Genomic DNA, 23,162 nt, shown 5'->3' with positions numbered 1-23,162 from the left:
GTCTAATTATTTTATCTATACTACCATGCTATTTCTCTTCCTTTCTCCTGGATTAGTTTGGAGAAAACACCAGACATCATATCACTTTTAAGTATTTTGAATATATCTCTAAAAGATAACTCATTTAAAAATATTACCCCTATTATGACACACAGAATACTGACAAAAATTCCGTAATTTTTTTGGATATACAAAAATTGTTTAAATTTCTACAATTCTCAGTCTTTTTAAGAAATTAATTATTCAAATCAGGTGCCCGACCAATTCTATGTATAGCAATTAGTGAACATATTTCTTAAGTTTCTATTAATCTTTAGCTCCTATCTCCAACTCACTGTTTTGTGTATTTGTTTTTTGTTTTGTTTTTTTTTTGCAATTATTTGTTGAAAAAATCTTCAAGGTTGTGTTATAGTTTACCCTAGTCTATATTTTGCTGATTGCATTAATTTTTGTTTGTTTGTTTTGTTTTTGTTTTTGGGACAGATTCTCGCTCTGTTGCCCAGGCTAACCTCCTCCTCCCAGGTTTAAGTGATCCTTCTGCCTCAACCTCCTGAGTAGCTGGGATTGCAGGCATGCACCACCACGTTAGGCTAATTTTTGTATTCTCAGCAGAGATGGGGTTTCACCATGTTGGCCAGGCTGGTCTCCATCTCCTGACCTCAAGTGATACGCCTGCCTTGGCCTCCCAAAGTGCTGGGATTACAGGTGTGAGCCACCGTGCCCTGATCTCATTCTTGTGGTATTTCTGAATGGGTCCACAGCTCCTTTTCTCATAAATTGATCAGACTGAGACTTGAATTTTTTTAGCAAGAATATTTGACAGCTACTATTATATTTCCAGTAAAAGGCCCTTAATATCTGACTGTTTCTCTTTTTGTGAATTCAGTAGCCATTGATGATTACTGCTAGATCCATTATTTCATAAAGGGTTATAAAAGGGTGGTATTATAATTAAATAACTTTAATTATTATCTGAACTACTTTGATGAATAAAAAATTATCTTCCATCAAATACTTGTTTTGCTGAGTTCAGAACATATAGGATAGAACTGCAATATAAATGTATTGGTAATTTTCTTATTTACCAGTATTCAAAACAATGAGTTGGCTCCCAGTATCCTTGCAGATTGATCAATTTTGTTTTGTAAAAATATATGTTATTAAGAGCTTATGGATTTTAAACACCTAATTTGTCTTAACTAAGTAAAATTGTAATTCTTATTGGTGTTCAAACTTTCCCAGCTTTGGATAGTGTGAGTTTCTCTCAGTTGGCTCCTGAGTCCTTTTTATTATGATCACAGCAGTCTTTGCATTCTTGCTGTCTGGTTTGACAATATGTTCTAGATGCAACATGTATATTTGCTGTCCCAGCTTGAAATCTAAATTTTTTTTAAGAACCCTAGTTCATTTGTGAGAAATGCTATTTGGAGACAAAAATCTGGGTGAAAGAATTCTTGTTTCTGCTGCCCAGAAACAATAAGTACTGCTCAGTTCACTCTTATAGTGAACAGAAGTATCACATATTTAAAAAATACATACAATATACCATATATTCATGCTTATACTCCAAGTCAAATTTAGCAAATTCAGGAATTCAGGATTTTTTTCTTAACCAAATTCCTCTCACATGTGTGTCTCCTTTTTCTTATGTTCAAAATTCCAATTCTTAATGATATCATTATTATTTATTTGCTTTGTCCTGTGTAGCACATTCAGGAAAACCACAGTAGCACTCAAAAGTATGATTACTGAAAACAATTTGAGGACTTTTCCTTTTCTAATTTTTTTCTTAGTATATATCACATTGGGAATAAACAACCGATTTACTCTGTTTTAACACTCACTTGAAATAAATATCTCCTCCCAATGTAGTTATCTTTATTAATTCTATACAAGCTATGCCTATTTTTTATTAACTTGTTAGAATTTTAAAATTTAAAAACAACTTCTGTTTAGTAGTTACGGAAAATATTTATATAATTCTTTTGATTCTTATTTCCTTTGATCTGAAAGCTGGTTTTGTTTGTTTGTTTTAGGTTCATTTCTCCATTTTTGAATAATGTATGCAAATACATTTTTCCCCTTTCCAAAATTGATGGCAGTCTTCTATGCATTATTTTCTTCACATTAGACCAAATTGCTTTTTAAAGATCTTATGAAATTACAGTACCTTCCCTTCACTCCATGCTATTAAACCACATAAACATTTATTGAATATCTTCTAAGCGCAAAGCACAGTACTTTGTTTTGTGGTTGATGAGACCATGAAGTAGATTTTGCCTTTAAGACACTTTTGCAGATTTTTTTCTATGCTTTTTGATATTGCAGAAATCTAACAATATCACTTTGGATGTTCAGATAATATACTGATTATTGAATAGTTATTGGGTTAAAAAAAGTCAAAGGATAATATTCTCTGTAAAATACTAACAATACGGAAAAAACAAAACAGGCATAATGTAATTATTCCAGAAATTGTAGATCGTTTATGACATTATGATCAATAAACTACAAAACATAGACTACTGCATCTATAAAGCATCTTGAAAGATGAATAGCCTTTGCATTTGTGTGTGTGTGTTTGTGTGTGTGTAAGAGAGAGAGAGTGGGCAGGGAGAGAGAGACAGAAAGACAACATAGATTCAAGAATGTGTGCTAAACATTTGCTAACCAAGCAAGCTCATTTTTCCCATTATTTTGATATATAGCAAAGTAAAATGTATTATTAATATATAATTTAGTTAGGTACCCTTATTTAGACATTTGGACTTATAAAAAATTCCCATAATGATTTCAATGTACAGGTTTATAGTTATAAATAGAAGTTCACTTAATTTGACTGTTAATATGCTAAGGTCTGTAATTTACATGACTTCTTTTTCTAACATGGTCTGTGAAGTAGTTTGCATTTCAAACTTTACTTGGATTCAATTGAATTTATTTTAATGATTATCAATATGGTCTCATTTCACATTCCCAAATGCAAAGGTATCTTTGACAAAGATAAGGACATTTGAAAATACATTTTTTGAGCATTAAAATTTAACAGTAAGTTGAATGTGACTTGATAATGTTCACTTTTAACTGTGAATAAAACAAACTTATCATTGTATATTAACACTGCAGTATTGATCTTTCAGATTTAATTTAACAAAATTCTAGGCTGGGCGCGGTGGTTCAAGCCTGTAATCCCAACACTTTGGGAGGCCGAGACGGGGGGATCACGAGGTCAGGAGATCGAGACAATTCTGGCTAACCCGGTGAAACCCCATCTGTACTAAAAAATACAAAAAACTAGCCGGGCGAGGTGGCGGGCGTCTGTAGTCCCAGCTACTCGGGAGGCTGAGGCAGGAGAATGGTGTAAACCCGGGAGGCGGAGCTTGCAGTGAGCTGAGATGGCGCCACTGCACTCCGGCCGGGGCGACAGAGTGAGACTCCGTCTCAAAAAAAAAAAAAAAAAAATTCCAATATTTGACCAAATTTTTTTCTATTTTATCTGTTTTGGTAATCACCAATGATCCTTGCCTCCTAGTATTTAACCCCTTGTGTTCTTTCCTCCCATTGGATCCAACTGGATTCAGCAAATTTTCTTCTGTATCTTCCACTAATTTTATCACTTTTTATAGTATTTGCATAAGTTGATAACTGTCAAATCTAGGATACGTTTTTAACAAAAAGACATTATCTAGTAGGGTTCTAGTTAAACTGCTCATCTCAATAATTCAGTTTGTGGATGATGGATGATACTTTCCAAATGGCTAGTCATGGCTGGAAATGTGTCAAAGCTTGGAGGAAATGCAATGACAGGTGAGCAGTGTGGCGGTGTGGTAACACTGGGACAAAGTGGAAGGAAAGAGAGATTGTTAACACCTTTGGAAATAAAACTTAGTAGCATAAGGGTTTAAAAAGAGTTTTTAAAGATTCCTACCAGTTTACTGGCACAGCTGTGCGCCACACTTTCAAGAAAGCCTACAATCAAACTCTTCTGATTGGTTAATGTGTGAGAAGATGAACTCATATTCTTTGTGGTAAATCCTGGGTTTTATAGCCTGAGCATGTCTACCTAATTTTAGACTGATTATATCTTTTGTTTCATCTCTCTTCTCCCTTGAACTCATTGTCCTCTCTCCATTCACAGCCCAAATCTGCTCTTCTGACTCTCCATCAGTGCATGTCAGCACCATCCAAGTTATGACTCAAGATAGAAACAAGAAAGTCATCCTTTACATTTGCCTGCCCCTTAATTTTCATTGAGTCTCTTAAAGATTATTCCTGAAATATCTCTCAAATTTGTCTTTTCTGATTACAACCTTACTGACATTGCAGTAAGTGAGAAACTCAACATCTGTAGTCTAAACCGTTAAAATAGCTTCTTGACTTTTCCAGTCTCTGTGTAGCTCTATTCTCTTAATTTTCATTAAGTTTCTTTGCAAAACACAGACATGATACTGCCACATTTTTGATCAAATACCTTTAATGGCATGAGTTATCTACTGCTAAATGTACAGACACCTCAAGAGAGCATTCAAGGTTCATTATCTTGAACCAATTTTCCTTTGGGCATTATCCAAAATAATTCCCTTCGTAGTAAACAGTATCAATTGCTGAGGCTCTTGGCAACATTTGTGGGGCAAAGGATGGGCAATGGGCAACAGGAAGGGCAATCTAAACCTTCTCTCCCCCTCCCCTACTCCACTTTTTTTAGGGAAGGTAGATTTAGAGTTGGAATAGAGAAAGAAAAGATAGACAACTAGCCATTGAAATGTGATCTCTCTTTGTGTCTTATAAAGGAAGTCTGGTCGCCAGGCAAAAAGGGGTTCATTTCAAGAAAGAGCTGTTACCATCTTAGTTTCAAATTAAACTGTAATCTAAATTTCTCCTAAAGTGAGTTCAGTCTATGCCCAGGAATAAAAAAGGATACTCTGGAGGTCAGAGGCAAGATGGGGTGGGTTGGATCAGATCTCTCTCACTCTCATAATTTTCTCACTGTTACCGTTTTTGCAAAGGTGTTTTCACAAAGCCTGGGAGGTGGTTGAGAAACAGAAAGAAGGCCAATGGGCATCTGAACTGCATAGAATAGTCAGTTTTATTACTTAAAATGTATTTGCAAGAGTAAGTCTGACTATAGTAATATAAATTACCTTGCTTTTTTAGTTTTTCAATACTTAATAATAAAATATATCTTAATTTTATATTCATCTTTTTCTTTATTAGAATTATTATAATGAATTAGAAAAATTAGGAAAGATCCTTAGATACTCATTGCAAGCACAAGTCACATGTCCTAAATGTAGAATGAGGTATTGTTTTCATAAGAAATATCTTTCATTACAGACATAAATATCCAGAAATTTTATATAAATGTTACACAAAGTTCTGACAGCACCATAGGGAAAGAAATTCCAGTCAATACCATTCAAATACTTTCATCTGAATATAAAAGGACATGCTATCTACTCTTCTTGTCAATTTGCCTGGGCAGTTTGAACTTGCTCACCTAATATGGTCATGTTAGGTAGAATTTATCTTTTTTGTTCAAATCATAGATCTTTTTTCCTTTACTTACAGGAATTGGCAAGTATACGGCTTTTGACTTACTGTAAAACTTTCGAAGTCATCACTTTAAACAGATCTTTAAGATCTTAAGAAGACTATCAGTAACTAATGGAGTACCGTGGTGATTTAATCAATTGGTGACTTGAAGGAAGTTATTGTAGGTCAATATTTAAGGTTCATCAGTGCAGTGTCGAAAGCAGCAGAAATTGACTTGCAGGCATAGGTGTACTTCAGTATTGTAGGTATTAGCTTCATTTGTCAATAAGGATAAATGAAAGCCAAGAAAGATTATTAATTGGGTTTGCCAAAGTTACAAAACACTGGAGTGACAGATCCAAAAAAAGAACCTATGTTGTCTGACATCCAAATTCCATCTCAGAGTACTACATCATATTGCCTCCAGCTAAATGCTATGAGTTTGGTGGATAGCAGGCTCAATGCAATGCTTTTTATTGTGACTTTTTGATAATTAATGACTGGGAATGCCTTCTCTGTTCTTTCTAAGATGTTAAACTGTTTCTCAGTGAGTTCTCAGCCATGAATCTCTGTTCTGTACTTGCCTATATTTCTCGCCCCATTGACTTCACAGCAAGATGGAATATGGGAAAGATGTAAAGCCTCTGCCCTTTTTTCCATTAGTGACAATATTTTTCCAGTTCAGTTACAGGTTTAAGCACAGGCTCTTTGTTAGCCAATTCGTCTAACACCTCACTCACACTGATTCCCAAACACACAAATGTCTCCTAAATCTTTATGTTCTTATTCTATTAATTTAAGAGAAAAAAATAATGATATTTCACCCTGTTTTACTTTATATGTTTTTATCGTGAAATATATATGAGTTCTGCAATAACTTACTGATAAGATGGATTATCAAGAATTATTGATTAAATTCTACTCATTTGTGAGCAACTACTTTTTAATCTCATTTCTCATGGGCTGGGATTTATTTCCCAAATCAGATTTGCCTTTGTGATAGGTAGCAATACTTTGAGAAATATAAATAATGACATTGATGTCTTCCAGTCAGTAAATAGAATAATACATTTAATTAATTTTCTTACCTCATCCAAAGGCAATTGAAAATTGAAGACTTTTCCTCTCCAAACTGTGCTGAGCACACTTGCAAAAGTGTCTCTTAATAGAAAAAAAGGACTGTGGCAAGGTGCAAAGGAAAGAAACTGCAATAAAAGGACTTGTTACTCTGGAAGCAAACGTACCTGGATAATTAGTTGCCAGTCAACTGAGATTGTAACACAGATAACTGAGTAAGATATTGACAACACTGAATTTGAGGATAACATACCCCAAACTGTATTTCTAGTATGTAATCTTTAAAATATTTGTGTGGTTTATTTATCACACTGATTTTTTCATTTAAATGCATGCATTATAAATTATATGTTTTAAAAATTAGAACAATCAAGATTTATTTATTTTAAACTTTCACACATTTTGCTGATGTGTTTAAGCAATGTAATCTAAAATTATAGTTAACATGCATGTTTCAACATAGTTTCATTTTATTATGTGACTTAATTAACTGTAATTCAACAAAATGGATGAAACTCAGTAAGTTTCTCACAATATGCCCTTTTGATTATTAAAATCCCTGGATTTTTCTTGCATGGAGAATACTTGGCATAGCCACATGCATCTGTTAAAAGAAGTAACATCTAATCTAAAGATTTTTTTCCCGCTATGATTGATGGACATTTTTTGAAGAATGCAGTTTGTCAAGAAGACTTTCCCTTTACCTTCTTGAAATTCCTGTTTCAAGCCAGTGCAAACAATTTCCTGCCTGTGATGGCATTCAGGACATGAGATATCCTTGTCTTTGACAGCAAAGGACATTTGTTTTGTTTGAGCTGCACTCTTATCACTGACAACAATAAAATTGTCAAGTGTACTATCTGAAACATCAGATTCAATAAGAATCTTTGTGTATGTAAACTACATTGTATATAATGTTTTCTTTCCTAACCAATGGAACAAAAAGCTAGTATTTGGGATATTCATATATTGAATAATGAAATATGATATGAATGTAATTACACAGTGTAATTATAAGGAACCAGGAGTATATTTTTGTGTTAATTGATGAAGTATAATGCAAGCTATTTGTGAAATTATACATTAGAAATCAAAGGGAGTAGTATAATAAATAGTTAAAACATAAATACATTTTATTTCTCAACAAAGGTTTGAGGTTAAACGTCTTAGTTGTCACCGAAAAATGCAGTTAAAATTAGATGTATATATCTTTGTTTAGAAAAAGTCACTACCAATTGGAAAGAATATTTAATTATCTATTCATTCATTCACTTCTTACACTTGTTGAATCCATTTTCTTCTGACCCAACTCAGATAAACATTTTTGAATGAATTCAATATTTGTAAGTGAAAGGAAATGTACCTAACCACCTTGTGACTTGCTGAGGTAAATTAGATGAAAAGAAATTTAAGGAGTAAATTTAACATTCATAACTTTTAAAGCTACACAATTTATACTACTGCTGGCAAAAATTACAATTACATTGAATCTCAGAACAAATTTCAGTTAAAATGTAATTCATAGTTCTACAAAGATCTAACTATATTCTATTAATTTAAAATAATAGTAAATCTGCCACAATGTAAGATCCTAGACACTGTGTAATAACTATGAGATTTTTTAAAAAGTCACCAGCAATTTCTATTTTTAGTGTCTGTGAAGCAACTCTCATTTACATTAAAGTTATACTATAATTAGCTCATATTTTTATAAATATAGAAATCTCTCAGTCTTTAATTTCTTAATTTCTTACTTTGTGAGATTCCTAAAATATAATTTAGAAGATATACCTTGAAATATAAAATTAATAAACATATGATAGGAATAAAGGTATAGTATTTTCATATTTTAAATGCATTACATTTTCTTGAAGCACTATATCTAGTTACATATATATATATATATACACACCTCAGTTATATAGTACTATATAACTCAGTACTATATATATATATAGTACTGAGGTCCTTACCAACAAAATTTTAGGTAAGAATTCTCATATTGTATTTTCTTAACCATAACTGAAAGAATTCTTCTAAAGTAATAGATAGACTACAGGCCTTCAGGAAGATATGACTTCTTTTCAATAGATGAGGGATATATACATTAAATGATTTTCTGTGTGTGTCAGCATGTGTAGGTATATCCAGCGTAGAGTCCATTCATGCTTAAAATGTACCTAGAGTTGCATTTGTGTTCAAAATGGAGAAAAAGGGGTAGGGAAGTCTCCTTATTCTATTATCATTACAATTCGCTCACTTCTTCATTTCATTGCCTCTTCTTGTTTCCTCTCCCTCACTGGCAAATCTACTCAAAGCCCTGGTTCACATATAGTCTGAGAATGATGGTCAGATTCATTTCTAGATTTGCTACTGAGTTGCATTAGTTTTCCTGCCGGAGAATGACCAAAGTCCGTGATACTATTCAGGCATTTGAGAAATAATAGTCTAGATTTTACTGAGAAAAGGAGTTAGCTATGAATTAGTAGACTTTAGAAGTTATACTTAATAGGTGAATACATAATTAAAACTACTTAGTTTGAGACCTGTATAGCCTTTAAATTTTTTAAGCCATAGAATTTTACACTAGTCAAATACACCAAAATAAAAACAAATCTTGGATGTATTTACTCTTTTTAAAAAATGATGATGCATTCACAATATGTATAATTAAATACACAGTTATTGATCTAATAATAATGCTAATGAAATATCCTAGGATAGAGTAGATGATGTGTCATAATCCTTCCCTCTAAGGCACAGCAGAGAGCTGAAGTTTCACCTGACTACACTCTATTTGGGCTTCTACCAGAGTATACTACTTTTGACCTTCTGGCATTCTCCAGGGAATGCATATATATCTGTTCGGGTCACTGTTTGCCACATCCAGCAACCACCTTGACCTAGAATCCTGCCCACCATTCTGCTCACGGGTTACCAGGCCCTTGTAGCATGTCGTGTCATCCTCTGTGTTCAGTCTAACTTCTCAAAGGCAGCTGCTACTGGTCCGAACTGCTTCCTTCTAATTTTGGGCAGTGAGCTGCCTCTTCAGTTCCCCACAGGAATCACTGAGAACAGGTTGTAATGTTTAACAAGATTTTACTGAAGGCTTAGGAACACTAGAAGAGAAATATAACACAACGACCTTTAAAAAGATGCTCAATGGAGCCGTTCTCAGGGAGCCAGCATCAACATAGTTCTTCCTGCACGCAGTGCAGAGTCTGACACGTGGAAGTGCTGGATGAGGACAGTATTTTTTGTTGAGTTAATTAATGGGATTACTTTTTAGAACCCACGTATTCACATGTATTCACAGTTTTTGAAATAGGAGCCTCTCTACCTTCAACCTGCCAACGTGAATTAAGATTCAGTTCATGTGCCCTTAAAGGGAGAGATTTTGAAGTCTCTAATATGTGAAGTCCCAAGTTCTATCTCGTTGAAGTTATCACAAACTAAGTTTTCCCCTCCTCATCTGAGTGTGTGGATTATTTCTGGAGTCGTGACTGTCAAAATGCTTTCATTATTCTAACATCTGCTCTACTTTAAAGCCCCCTAAGTACCATCATTTTAGTTGGTGTGCTATCAATCAGCAACCCTATTCTCTTCTGGGCCTTCTTCCTCCTCTTTTTTATTTCTCTGACTTTTCACCACTACTTTCTGCCCAAACAAACTTGGCACCCTCACGGACAAACCCTCCAGCCTCTCATTTCCACTCAGTTCCTGCAATTCTTCTTCTCTGCATTCCATTTCTCTGTGACTGCCTCCTATCTGGCAACCCCCCAAATCTTAAGGCTCATCTTTCATCTGAGGAAAGAGAGTAGTTATAGCAAAAGATCGGACGTGCTGGAATCAACTATTCTGCAAAATTGTTCTTAGAAAATTTCCTGAGATCTCCCAGAGTGAGTTTTAAGTATGTCAAAAAATTCTGAAGACTAATGAGGCCAGCTCCCCCAGAGTTGGGAGCTCTCATTCTGAGGCTGCCTTGGGTGTAACTGGACTAAAGTCAAAAGGAACAGCTGAGCTCAGAACAGCTAGCAATTTAAATTGGCATGATAATAGCTGAGACACAGTCACACAAATGCATTTGTATTTTACCCGATATTTTGCTTTAAAGTTAAATCATTTGTGCCTTTATAATTTCCAATACAGTATTTAATAAACAGTAAATTGTTAGCAATTTTCTTTATTAAACTGTTTCTCTAAGAAACTTCAAACTTATATACAAGGTTTTATTCAATAGTTTCAATGTTTCTATATATATAACATAAAAGGATCAGATAATGTCAATATTCATCAGTAAGAATGTTTTCTGATTTGCTTATTAGTAAACTCATTGAAATAGTATGTCACCTACATGTGTGGGCTATAACAGGAGAGATGTTTGGGTGCCTAGAGAATATTTGGTACATTCTCAAAGGGAAAGAGAATGCTAATCAATGTCAAAGGTAGAAGAGAATTTATTTTAGTGAGAGCAAGGTAAAATAGCTTGGCCATGCCAGTAGTGGGTGTTGAAGAGCAATGAGAAGCATGTTTGTGTTGATGAAGAGAATTCTTATTTTCAAGTAAGTCAAAACAATTTTACACTGAGACAAGCGAGAAACAGTAAATTCAAAAAATTCTATTTTGATAGAGAAATCACAGAAATTGTACTGCTTTTCGATTGTGTGTTGATACTATAGCTGGCCATATCACTAATAAAACACTGTTATATTTTATTCTATCATAACAAAAGGAATAAAACTGTATGCTTTTTGTGCATTCCAGAGTTACAATTGGAATAGTACATTCTATCACTCACATAATTCAGTAGTTCTCCTAAAAAGATAACTTTGGAAGAAAATGTCCAAATCTCTGAACTAAAACTCAAAGTACAATTATTTAGGAGAAAAATTGCAAGTGCAGAATTTTCCTGTGAAAGAAAATGCTCCAAATCATTTTCAAACATTTGATAGAAGTTGTGAAACTCCTTTGTGAATCCTTGAAAAAATCTAATTAAATAGGCATTGAAATTTAGCATTTACTTATGAAAACAAAACTATCCCTTCATATGTATCATGCATGTGTATACCCTAGATCTTGTATTGATGTTAGCACTAATGTAAGAGGCACCATAAACACGAGTATTTGATGCAAGCTAGAGAGATAACAAACTGGCAGTATATTGTTATTTAAACTTTGTGACACATGTTGCAGGTGCCAAGATAGGTACAAAATTTTCAAATTATCACCTGGTTTGTTTGCAAGAAGGAAAAGCATCATGCTACTTAGAGGAAATAGTGTGGCAATGTGATTCTAACATCTACTGTCCACGTAAGAAAAACTCTTCAATCTGTGATGTTGCCATATGTCATTGAAAAAAATATATATGCCAGCTGTACAGCTGTGTGATAGTGGCCAAAATTAAAAAGAATTCCAGACTGGAATGCAGTGGCTATTCAAAGGTACAATCATAGTGGACTATGGCCTCTAATTCCTGGATTCAAGCAATCCTCTTGCCTCAGCCTCCCACTTAGGTGGGACTAAGGCACTAGCCACCATACCCTTAAAAATTTTTAATCTTAGTAACTGAAAACGCTTTTCAGTTTCTTTAGGTCATGTTTTTGTGAAACTTTTAACAGTAACTCACAATTAAATTAGTGAATTTCATGTTCATAGCTCCAGTCTTAAATAGAACACATATACTACAGTAAAAAGAGAACACCATTGCACGTTAGTTTTGTTAAATTAATGTATTCTACTTACTTGTCCTAAATATTCAAGTGATGGTTAATTAGCTGTACTCTTATTTTAGGGCACTATCTTCTTGTATTGAAATTGTTACTGTTTGCTTAGATGACACTGTTCTTGTAAGCTCCTAATACTCACAAAAGATAAAGAAATATAGAGCATTTAGATGTTGGAAAATCTTACGCATTGCATAATATTCAGTTGTATCAATTCAAATGAATATTAACATGAGGCCCATGCATATTGTTTACCTGACAGTATGCAGTTTTTAGAAACAAAACTGTAAATTTATTTCACATCATTACAAAGTCTTGTGAATTATTACAATAGTCTATAGGTTCAAGTAATATTATATTTACTAAAGAGTCTGTCCAGATTTCTGGGAGCAGTAGGAATTTGGTATTTGAAAATACATGTAATCTATATGGTGTCTGACGGCTCATGAGCAGTCTCCTAAGTCCTATAACCTTTATTTTGCTTTCCACCTCCTGACTCTGAGTAATACTTCTTAATACATTCTTCAGTAACAACTAGCTCAAAGGCTCAAAGGTCAATAGAATTTCCTTTTTGTCTCATGAAAACCCATCAATATTCACTGTGGCTTTAGTTTGTGATTTGCTCTTATTTTTCTTCATTAAAAAATTCCTTCCAGTATTCCATTTCAGGCAAGCTCTATCCCTGGTTCTATTTTGTGCTTTCTTCGCTCTTCAACTGACTATGAGGGACAAAACAAAAACAAGCAAACAAAAAAACCCCAAAAAACTGACATCTGGATGTGTAGGGACCAATATTTCAGAGTCTACTCTGTATATTAGGAATCTAAATTTCAAAACCAAAGCACTCATAAATTCCCTTTTGGATTGACGCGCTATTTCCATTTTGGTTTGCATATTAAATAACTGTAACTTCTGTATTTCAAAGATGTCATTATACAACATTTACAATGGCAGTAAAATACTTTTTGTATCTTTTTCTTTTTTGTCTTGTCACACTTTTTCACTTCTACCACCATGGCAAGGGTGCACACACACAGACACATAACCCAAATCACTCAATGGATTAGACATGGGGAAAGATCCTTTATGATACATACGATGTGGAAGAGAACAGATATTCTTATCACCATCAAACAGTAGTTTTGAGCCATAAATATATTTTCTATGAGCCTATTGAAATAATAATTCAGAAAAAGACTAGATGACTAGATTACTTTATGCAGCAGTTTTAAACTATTTTTTTCTTTAGACTTGTTAAACAGTGTTGCATTTTCAGTTGTATTGGTTTTATAAATTGATCCCCATGGAACTGTATTTCCAAAGGTAGTGTGCCTTCTCTTGCAAACCTGGATTAATACCGCTGAATTCACCCTTTGATGTTAATAATTAAAAAGAATAAAACCTCCTTGTGGATTTTTCCTTCAAGGCAATTTAAGCTTATTTCTTTGTTAGTAATAGCCATCTGGTGAGATTTACATCAATGATGAAGTCTAGTTGGAGCACATGTTTCATTTTTGCATTGACAGGAATAATGCCTAGTATGTTCCTTAGTCTCTCTGGAATCACCAGGCTCTCTACAAAAAATGTTGTGATTTTCAGTAATTCTATATATGGCGATATAGTTGGTTTCATTTAATCTAGAAATGTATATTGTATATGTACCATTTTGAATGGCACTGTATAGGAATCAAAGCAAATAACACAAGGCCATTTTCTAGTTTCTATAATAGGGAATAGAAGGCAACTGCAAATAACTGTACGAAAATTAAAACATAGAAAATGTTATAAGAGGACAGCAAAGGAGTTTTTTCATCATTTGCTATTTTATTTCCACATGATAATAGGTAACTAACTCCAAAATATTTGATGTTTATGTATGCAATTTATTTAAAAAACATCCTCTTCAAATTTTACTAATGCTTATCTTCAAAATAGTCTCAGAGCAAGGTTATTCGTAAATTCAATACTTCTGATTTCAGAGAGTACAACTGTTACTTTTACTTGATTATAGCAAATAGTGCAAATAATGTAGACAATCCTAGATACTGTACATAACTTTTGAAAAAATATTATAATACGTGAGGTTTAATTTACATAATGTTATGAATTTATGAAAGTAGAAATCACTTGTGTAAATAATTACAGCCCAGTGAAAATGGATGAACTGCTGGGCCATTCATTTAATTTCCCAATATAGCCTTGAAACTGCTACAGATAACCAGGAAACCAAGAAAACATTAAAAACCTGCAGAACATTAATAGTAGTACAAGAAACTTTATGAAACAGAATTCTAGGGACAGCAATCTGGTTGGAAAATGGGTTAGTAGACTTGATTTATGACTGAGTTTATTTGGGAAACCCATTATTTTTCCACAGAATATAAATGATAGGGGGCTGATGGAGATGGAGGAGACACCATCCTCAAGCCCACTTATGCAAGAACCACTGGATGAATCATTAATTGAATGAGTTTAGTGTGTTAAGTAAACTAATGTGTTATAATTAATTTCTTGGGACATTTTCCATGGACGTGAACAAATGCTGAATTTACTTACAATGACATTAACTGAGAAAGGATATTTGTTATATTACTGATATATAGTTAATATATGTTTGCTATTCATCCTTAAAAGGATTTTTGTTGCTGTTGTTTGCTTGTTTTGTTTTGTTTTGTTTTGAGACAGAACGACACCCAGGCTAGAGTGCAGTGGTGTGACCTTGGCTTACTGCAACCTCCACCTCCCTTAAGAGATCCTCCTACCTCAGCCTCCCAAGTAGCTGGAACTACAGATGTGTGCCAGGCTAATTTTTGTATTTTTTGTAGAGACAGGGTTTTGCCAGGTTGCCCAGGCTAGGCTCAAGCAATCTGCCCACGTCATCCTCCCAAATCATTGGGATTACAGGCATGAACCACCACACCCAGGCAAAAGCTGTATTTTTAATTTTTATTTTAAACCTGAACTTTAACAGGATCTTTGACCAATATGATTCATTTTTGATATGCTTATGGCGAATTTGCTATTTAGATGAATTCTGCTTTAGGGAGTATAGGTATATTAATTTGTTAAGAATGCCATAACAAAATATTACAGATACTGGGTGGTTTAAACAACAGAGATTTGTTTTCTCACAGTTCTGGAGGCTGGAAGTCTAAGACCAAAGTGTCCGTAAGGTTGGTTTCTCTTGAGGCCTCTTTCCTTGACTTGCAGATGACTCTCCTTTCAACATGTTCTTGCATGGCATTTTCTTCGTATGTGTGCACACCTGGTGTCACTAAATGTCCTAATCTCCTCTTATGAAGACACCAATCATATTGAATTAGGGCCCACCCTTATCACCTCTTTAACCTTAATTACCTCTTTAAAGGCCTTGTCTCCAAATACAGTCACACTGAGAGATAGATATCTGAATTTTGTAGGAGCATGATTCGGCCCATAACAGAAAATCTCAAGGGTTTAGATTTCTGGAACAATTAGAAACTCTAAAACATACCCTGAGTAACCAGGGGAATAGTGTATGCTGTTCAGACTCTTGGTCTGATATTTACTGACTGCTTGTGTTACCGATCAGCAATGACAGCAACTGCTTGAGTCAGGAGACTGGAAATCATTCTTAACTCTTCATTCTTCCAATATTTCATGAATTGCCTGGGAGAATAAGATTTGTTCTCCCTCCTAAATATCTGTCCAACCTATCGACTTTTCTCTAGCCTCAGTATGAACAGGTTAGCTTTTCTCTTGGCTAGCTGCTACAGAAACTTCTTAATTACCATTTCTGCAGTTGTCATATTTTTAACTCCTTTCAATTCATCCCAAATTCAGCCTTCTGAGTGATTTTGCATAAACATTTCAGTGACTTCCCTTTGATCACAGAATTTGGTCAAATTCCCTGCATGATTTGATAGAGCTCCCTGCTACTTACATACCCTTGCCTTCTGTCCACTTCTCCACCCTTGTCTTTTCTCACTCATCTCTTACCCTCCATCCTTCAGCCAGACTAAGCTTGTATTCCCTGAGAAAGGCTATGTTATCTCTTGGCTCTGATATGCAGCACATGCTGAAATTTTAGCCCAGAGCCCTTTCTGACAAGAATCTTATTCATATTTAAGGTTTCAGTTTAAATATAACTGTTTATAGGCAGCTTTATTGACCCCCAAATCTGGTTGAGATATTCTTTTAAGGTACTACAAAAAAGCTTCAAAAAATATTTAATTAATTCACACTTCTCCCATGGTAACATTTCTCTCATTACATTGGGATTACATTTTTACCAGTATATATTTACTATGAAAATCTAAGTTTCTTAAGAAATAGGTATCTGTCCTGCTCATCACTCTAATCTAAGCACTAGTGTAAAGCCTGGCACAAGACAGATGTTTAACAGGACTGAAGTGACTGAATATATGATTAGATTAGAGAATCTCTTTTAACATGTATCAATTTTTATTAGGTTAGGCATTAATGGCAGGGTAAGTATTCCCAAATTGTGTTTTCCTTCATTATATTTCTTTTGCTATCTTCCATTATTTTCATCTCTATGTCTACACTTTTCTATACTTGAGAGTTTTCTGTATTTTTGATCCTAAGAATCAGGTCACTTGTATTTTTTTTCACCTTGCATAGTACAAAGAAAAGCTGGAAAGATCCTGGTCTGTTGTATAAACTGACTACTGGGATGAATTGAAAACCGAAGCACAGTGACCAAATTAACAGAGAGGAAGAGAGTAAAAGGACAGAGCTATGACACAGTGAATGCTTCAGGGCAGCCGAGCTGCAGCCGTCAAGTTTCTGACAGATAACAGAACTGGTAGCTATCATTACTAGATTGTTTTCCAAAGGCGGTTGATGCTGCAGCAGTATGTGTATGCGAGCATTTTAAGAGAAAAAAAATGTCCACCCAAACATCAGTGTGGTAAATTGTATGTGTCAATGAATTAGGGCTTTATTCTCCAAACAGTGAAACTGAAATGTGATTGAAAATGAGTGAAGCATGAAAAAGGGACTCATGTATAAAACACTCCCAGAAAAAAGAATGCCTGCATAATGACTACGCTAAAAAATGTATCGTTTCTAAATATGTGCTATCAGTTTCACCAGGAATTAGATCCAAGTTTGAAAACATTTAGTCAAATAAAAAATTTAAAAATAAAATCACCCTTTAATTCTTTAATTTTGATAGAGGCTTTGACTATATGATTCCTATGAGAAATTCTTGTAGTCTTTATTCACTGTTTCGTGTGTACACAGTGGAAGATTTAATATAGAAACATTTATAATATATTACTATTATATTCCTTTAAATAAAGTATATATTGAACATACCAAGTTATCTATGGATTATGACTAAATAATCTAGAAAATCATATTTACAAATCATGCTGCTTCAACGGGTATAAAGAAACTGCTTTGTTGCCAGATAAAGGAAATTTACCTTTTGGACAATGTGGACAGTGGTAATGACCTGTTACTGGAATTTTACTCCTAGAAATGAAATTCTTTGGTAAATAACATACAAATAATGAAAGAATATATTTTCCCTATTACAAATAATAGACCAATAGTTAAAATATTTTCTCAAAGAACTAGAACACTACCAGGGGTAGGATTAAAGTTGCCTTCTGTCTCTTACGATTTCATAACTGTTTTGAAATCAGTAATTACACAAACATTTATTGAGTATCATGATGTCTAGGGCTGCGTTGGGTAATGGAGATACAAAAGTATAGATTCTAGATATTATTCTTGCCTTCAACTTGCTCATAGCTCCTTGGAATGCTCACAATATTTCTCTCTAATGTGATCTCTAAAAATTTTAAATCTTAGATTGCTACTTCCTTGCTTAAAACCTTTAATGCTTTCCCTTTTCAGCTAAAATAAACGAAGGCTAGAAATAATGATTCACAAGATTCCAGCTCATCTTGTCTAAGTTTCTTGTCTCTCCACCCATTCTTCTCTTCCTTCACCTGGAACACCACTTTTTGAGATCTTTGAATGATTCACTCTTTCTTGTGATGTCATTCTGTGTTCATATGTCTTTTTCTCAGCAAGCTTCTCTCTAACCAAAATATTTTAAAATCCCTCCCCAGTCCACAACCCTAAGTCAGTCTCCATCCCTTACACAGCTTAATATTCTTTATGGCTCTTGGCACTCTCTGAAATATTTGTTTACCTAAAAAATATCCAAATAGAATTAAGTACCATGGAGAAAAGACTATTTTTGACAACTGCTGAATTCATATCACATTAAAAATAAGTTTGTGGTCCACAGTGGTACTTGGTGAGTTTGTGCTACATGAATGAATGAAGTTCTGGAAAGGCCTTGGCTGTTCAACATACGATGTCACTATCTCCACGTATCAGAAGTTTCTGCACAACCAGAATGGCAAAGAAGGCTTAGGGAGCCAATCAAAATGCTTTTGTAAAATGTGTTTGCCAATTTTCCGTTCAATACATGTTCCTAAAGTATAATTTGGAACTTAGATTTAGAAAGAGATACAGATTTTCTCCTCAAATGAGACCTCAATACCAAAAGACTCATGTTACATGCCAATTTTCTCATGAACTTCCATGTTAGATGTAGTCTTTGACATTTTTTTCCTGAAAATGGATATATACATAAAATTTGATTTTAAAATCAATTTTTAGAAAAAAACATTAACTGTAAAAAAAATTAGAAAGCTTTGGTAAATATATTAACATTAAAAATAATATATATATTATAAAGCTGTGTTTTTATGTAAGGATTTCTTAAAATAGAATATTATTATAATAGGTATATGTGTTGTAAAATAAAAGTGGCACTTCAGGTTATCTTAAAACATGACTAGGTTTCACACTTTATAAATGCTTTACTACAGTATGCCAAGAAAGATAGTTTGAACTAAATGTAAACACGTTAGGCACTGCATCATACACCATTTAAACTGCTTCAACTGTGTCTGTCTTATTTTAAAGACTGTACTTGCAAATACAGAGGGTATATTGAGAATGTTTATTATCTACCAATTTCCTTTTTTGCTTGAGAGACAGTACTCAATATGATAAATTACCTTCCTGGTAGAAAATCCATTCCAGAAAAGCCCTCTGAAGTGAATACCTGTTAAAGTAGGAGATCTTTAAAATGAATACATTTTATAATGAGAAAATGAAATTGAAAAATGAAGTACTGAAATAAAATGTCTGATGCTTGTAGAATAAAAATGACATCTGGTAACAAGTAAAATTTACCTTTTAAGCCACATCTCATTAAAAACATGTATAGAATAGTAGAGGTGATAGGAAATAACCAGTGTCATGCTCAGGATATATTTGTGCTATATGTACTTGTGCTAATTTAATTCATGTAATTAAACTATACTGTTGTAAACACTTTAAGTTAATGTTAAAAATCTGATATTGTAAACTAAGTTTACGAGAGGACATGATTCATGGATGAAAATTTTTGAGTTGTACCATTGAGCAATGTTCAGATTGAATTATTTCCATTTTCTGTCTGCCCTTGGGGTTCCTCAGCACAAATATTGTTGAAGAACATGCCTCAGTGGTATTTCCTTATGCATACAGGCTTTTCTGGGTGAATAAACACATTCTACTCATAAAATATACAGTAAACAAATTGCTTCAGTGTAAACTTCTCGCATTCCCTTCCTCTTTCCCTCCCTACTTCTTCCTCTGTCTTCTCTCCATGGCTCTATCTCTCTCCTCCCAGGGAAATTTTGCTTTTGACAAGTAACTTTTAGAGTGACTCGGTGGCTGTTTTCTTATTTGAGTCTCAGGTCATATGTAGTGGAGTTTGTCAGAAGAAAGCTGGTCCTGATTTGCTGTAATACGAGAAGTTCTACTAACTTGAAGTTTGTAACATAAAAGCACTCTAGGAAGGATGAAATGGCAGCTGGGAACAGCACTTTAGGCACCGGAAGCAATCCAGCAGCTGTTGGGGGATAGCATTCCTCTTATAGATGTCCATGTGATTTTCTCAGCCAGGGACACATCTGCAGGGCATTATGAATCTGCCAGAAGATTAAAAAATTCATTTACACTTTTCGAAATATCTGAGGGAACTATTTGAAGTGTTAGAATCTTTTGTAGCTTTTACAAGGAGGCCTTTATGGAAGCAAAAAAAGTCATGTATTGGAAAGACTAGATTTAAATTAAAAATTTTTTTAAAAGTTTATATTTTAGGATAGTAAATTTTAAAAAGTGAAAAGAAAGCATTGTATGAGCTAAAAATGGTTATTGGCAAAATATTATCTATGTTCTAAGTTATTATAATTTATATATTAATTTCTCTCTATATATCTAAATACACACATATATGCATGCACATATAGTTTCTAAAATATTACACACCTAAGACATTCTGCACAAATGAACATAATTATGTAAATGATATTTATAGAGGGCTTTTATATTTGCCAACAAAACCTATTTAATGTTAATGTGGAACTTCAAAACTGAAAGGTATTATAGGACAAATGTTTTTAGTAGAGACTGGAAGAACTGAGTTTTAGAAAATTTGTCTTTGGCGCCCCAAAATTACCACAGCAATTGAATGCAGTACTTCTATTTCTAAGTTAACACAATGACAAATACAGTGCCTAATGCATAATAGTCTCTTTTTTTACAAAAAAAGTGATATTTTAAATGTTAAACATTTTAACATATACTTTTAATTGTCAAAATTATAATATAAAGAATATTATTTAGTAACATTAATTATGTAAAATTGGAGAAACATATGAAAATACTTGAAAATTAATTCAAATGGCATGTGGCTTTTGATACGATGTGATGGGATCCATCATATTCTTGGGGCAAGGTAGATAAGCAACCAACAGTTTACTGCTTAATACTTACGTATTAGAAGTTCAAGAATAAATAAGAAGTGGAGCTCACCTGCCCCAAAGGAAGGTTGTGATCCATTGTTCAATTTCTCCACAAGAGCCATTTCTCAGTCCCAGAGCTCATGGACTGAGCTGCAGTGATTTCCTGAGCTCCTCTAAAGAAGGACCAATGGCCATATTTTTGGGTAGCTACACAGTTGGGAAAGGAGAATACCAGGGTTTTAGAGAATTCTTGGATGCAGAATCTGATTTGGCACTGATATTTAAGGATCTAAAGTGTCCTCCCTGTTAAACTCAGAATTATAAGATCAAGTTATAAACAGAGCTTAGATCCACCTTAAAGCGGGTCCACTGGATTTATGTTGGTAGAACCTTCACACTTTTTCCAATGTCTGTGGAGTGAGGGCTAGAAGAAAAGTGAGAAGGAAGCTCCTGAAACTCTACCCTCTTCTTCAAAATACTTAATCAAGAAGCACTGGTCACTCACTAGTTAACAGAGACATGAGGTCAAGTTTGCAAGGCAATTTATATCCCTAACTTCCCTATGAAATTAGGCTGAAGCTACTTTCTGGCTGATACCACATATTCTTGTTATTTTTTTTCTTCTCCTTTATCCACTTCCATTGTACCCATTGGCCTGAAAATACTTCAATAAATCATTTGAAAGTTACCCTTGACTCAGGCTCTTCCTGAGGGAACGAGATCTATGACATTTGAAATAGCCCCTTCCACACCCTACCTCTTTTGTTCTTTATCCTCTTACCCATTTTATTTTTACATAGCTCAAAAGTACTTCATATTATAGTTCTAAGTGGCTGTTTTTAAATTTATCTAAATGGACTCCTCCCCTCGTTAGATTGTAAGTTATTCTGAGTGTGGGTACTTTGTATTGTTCACTACGTTGGCCCTCAAAGAATAGAACCTAAACAATACTCAATATTAAAAAAAGACAAATAAATGAATAGATGAGTAGGTAAATGATTTGAAAGAGCACATTTTCCTTTACTTTTTATTTTTGTTGTTCTTTAGCGTTATAGGTAGTTCACTAAGTTACTCCTAAGGAAAATTCAGTTGCTCAATTTAAAAAGTTGTTTTTTTTTTTTTTTTTTTTTTCTTCCAATGCTATTGCATATGTAGATTCAAATAGAATCAATAAAATATTTTGAATTAAATTAGATAAACTCTAAGTCAGAATTAGGGGGTTTATATGAACACACATGTAACTTTAGGTTTCTACTTAGATTATTTTTCCATATTCACAAAATGGGTTATTTCCCTTTTATGCTGCTAATTTATGTCTTCAGTATTCTAGCCTTACATGCTACAAGTTACCTCCTCTTGGAAACATAGCATGTTCTGAATTGTTCCCTATTGGTTAATAGTCATTTTATAAATGGAATAGTATAATCTTTAACTATCCCGAGATGCCATCAATTTCAAACATTTCAACCTTTTACACATTTAAGCTTCTGAAACTCAGTGTAAGGTGATGGATACGTTTTACTATACTCAGTAAATCATAAAACTCCAATAATTTTTGGAATCAAATAGATTTTTGAATTCGTTGTAGTTTGTATAGCAATATTATCATATAAAGATTTCCCTTTTTCACTTAAACTAATTGATTGAATTATTTCTCTACATATTTTATAGTAAGTGGCCTTTAAAATAGAGTGAGCTAACTTTAAAATATGGTGTATTAAATCAAGAAGATGGCATATATTGAGAGAAAGCAGACACTCTGAGTTTTTCTCAAGCTGTCATGCATATTATAAAGCTTAAAGATTTAGGAAATGAAACAGTATTACTCGGAGTGTGGAGGCAATAAGAACATGAACTAAACAATTCAGACTTTTTAAAGGTACCACTAAACAATCAAGTCCAATAGTAGAGGCATTAGAACTAATTTGGCATCCCAACTCTGCTATTATCTAGCTACGTGATCTGGGATATAAGTAATGCCATCTATAAAATGATTTTATCTGGT

Source organism: Piliocolobus tephrosceles, chromosome 3 (genome assembly GCF_002776525.5).
Source record: "Piliocolobus tephrosceles isolate RC106 chromosome 3, ASM277652v3, whole genome shotgun sequence".
Lineage (NCBI taxonomy): Eukaryota > Metazoa > Chordata > Mammalia > Primates > Cercopithecidae > Piliocolobus > Piliocolobus tephrosceles.
This window is presented reverse-complemented; position numbering follows the sequence as displayed.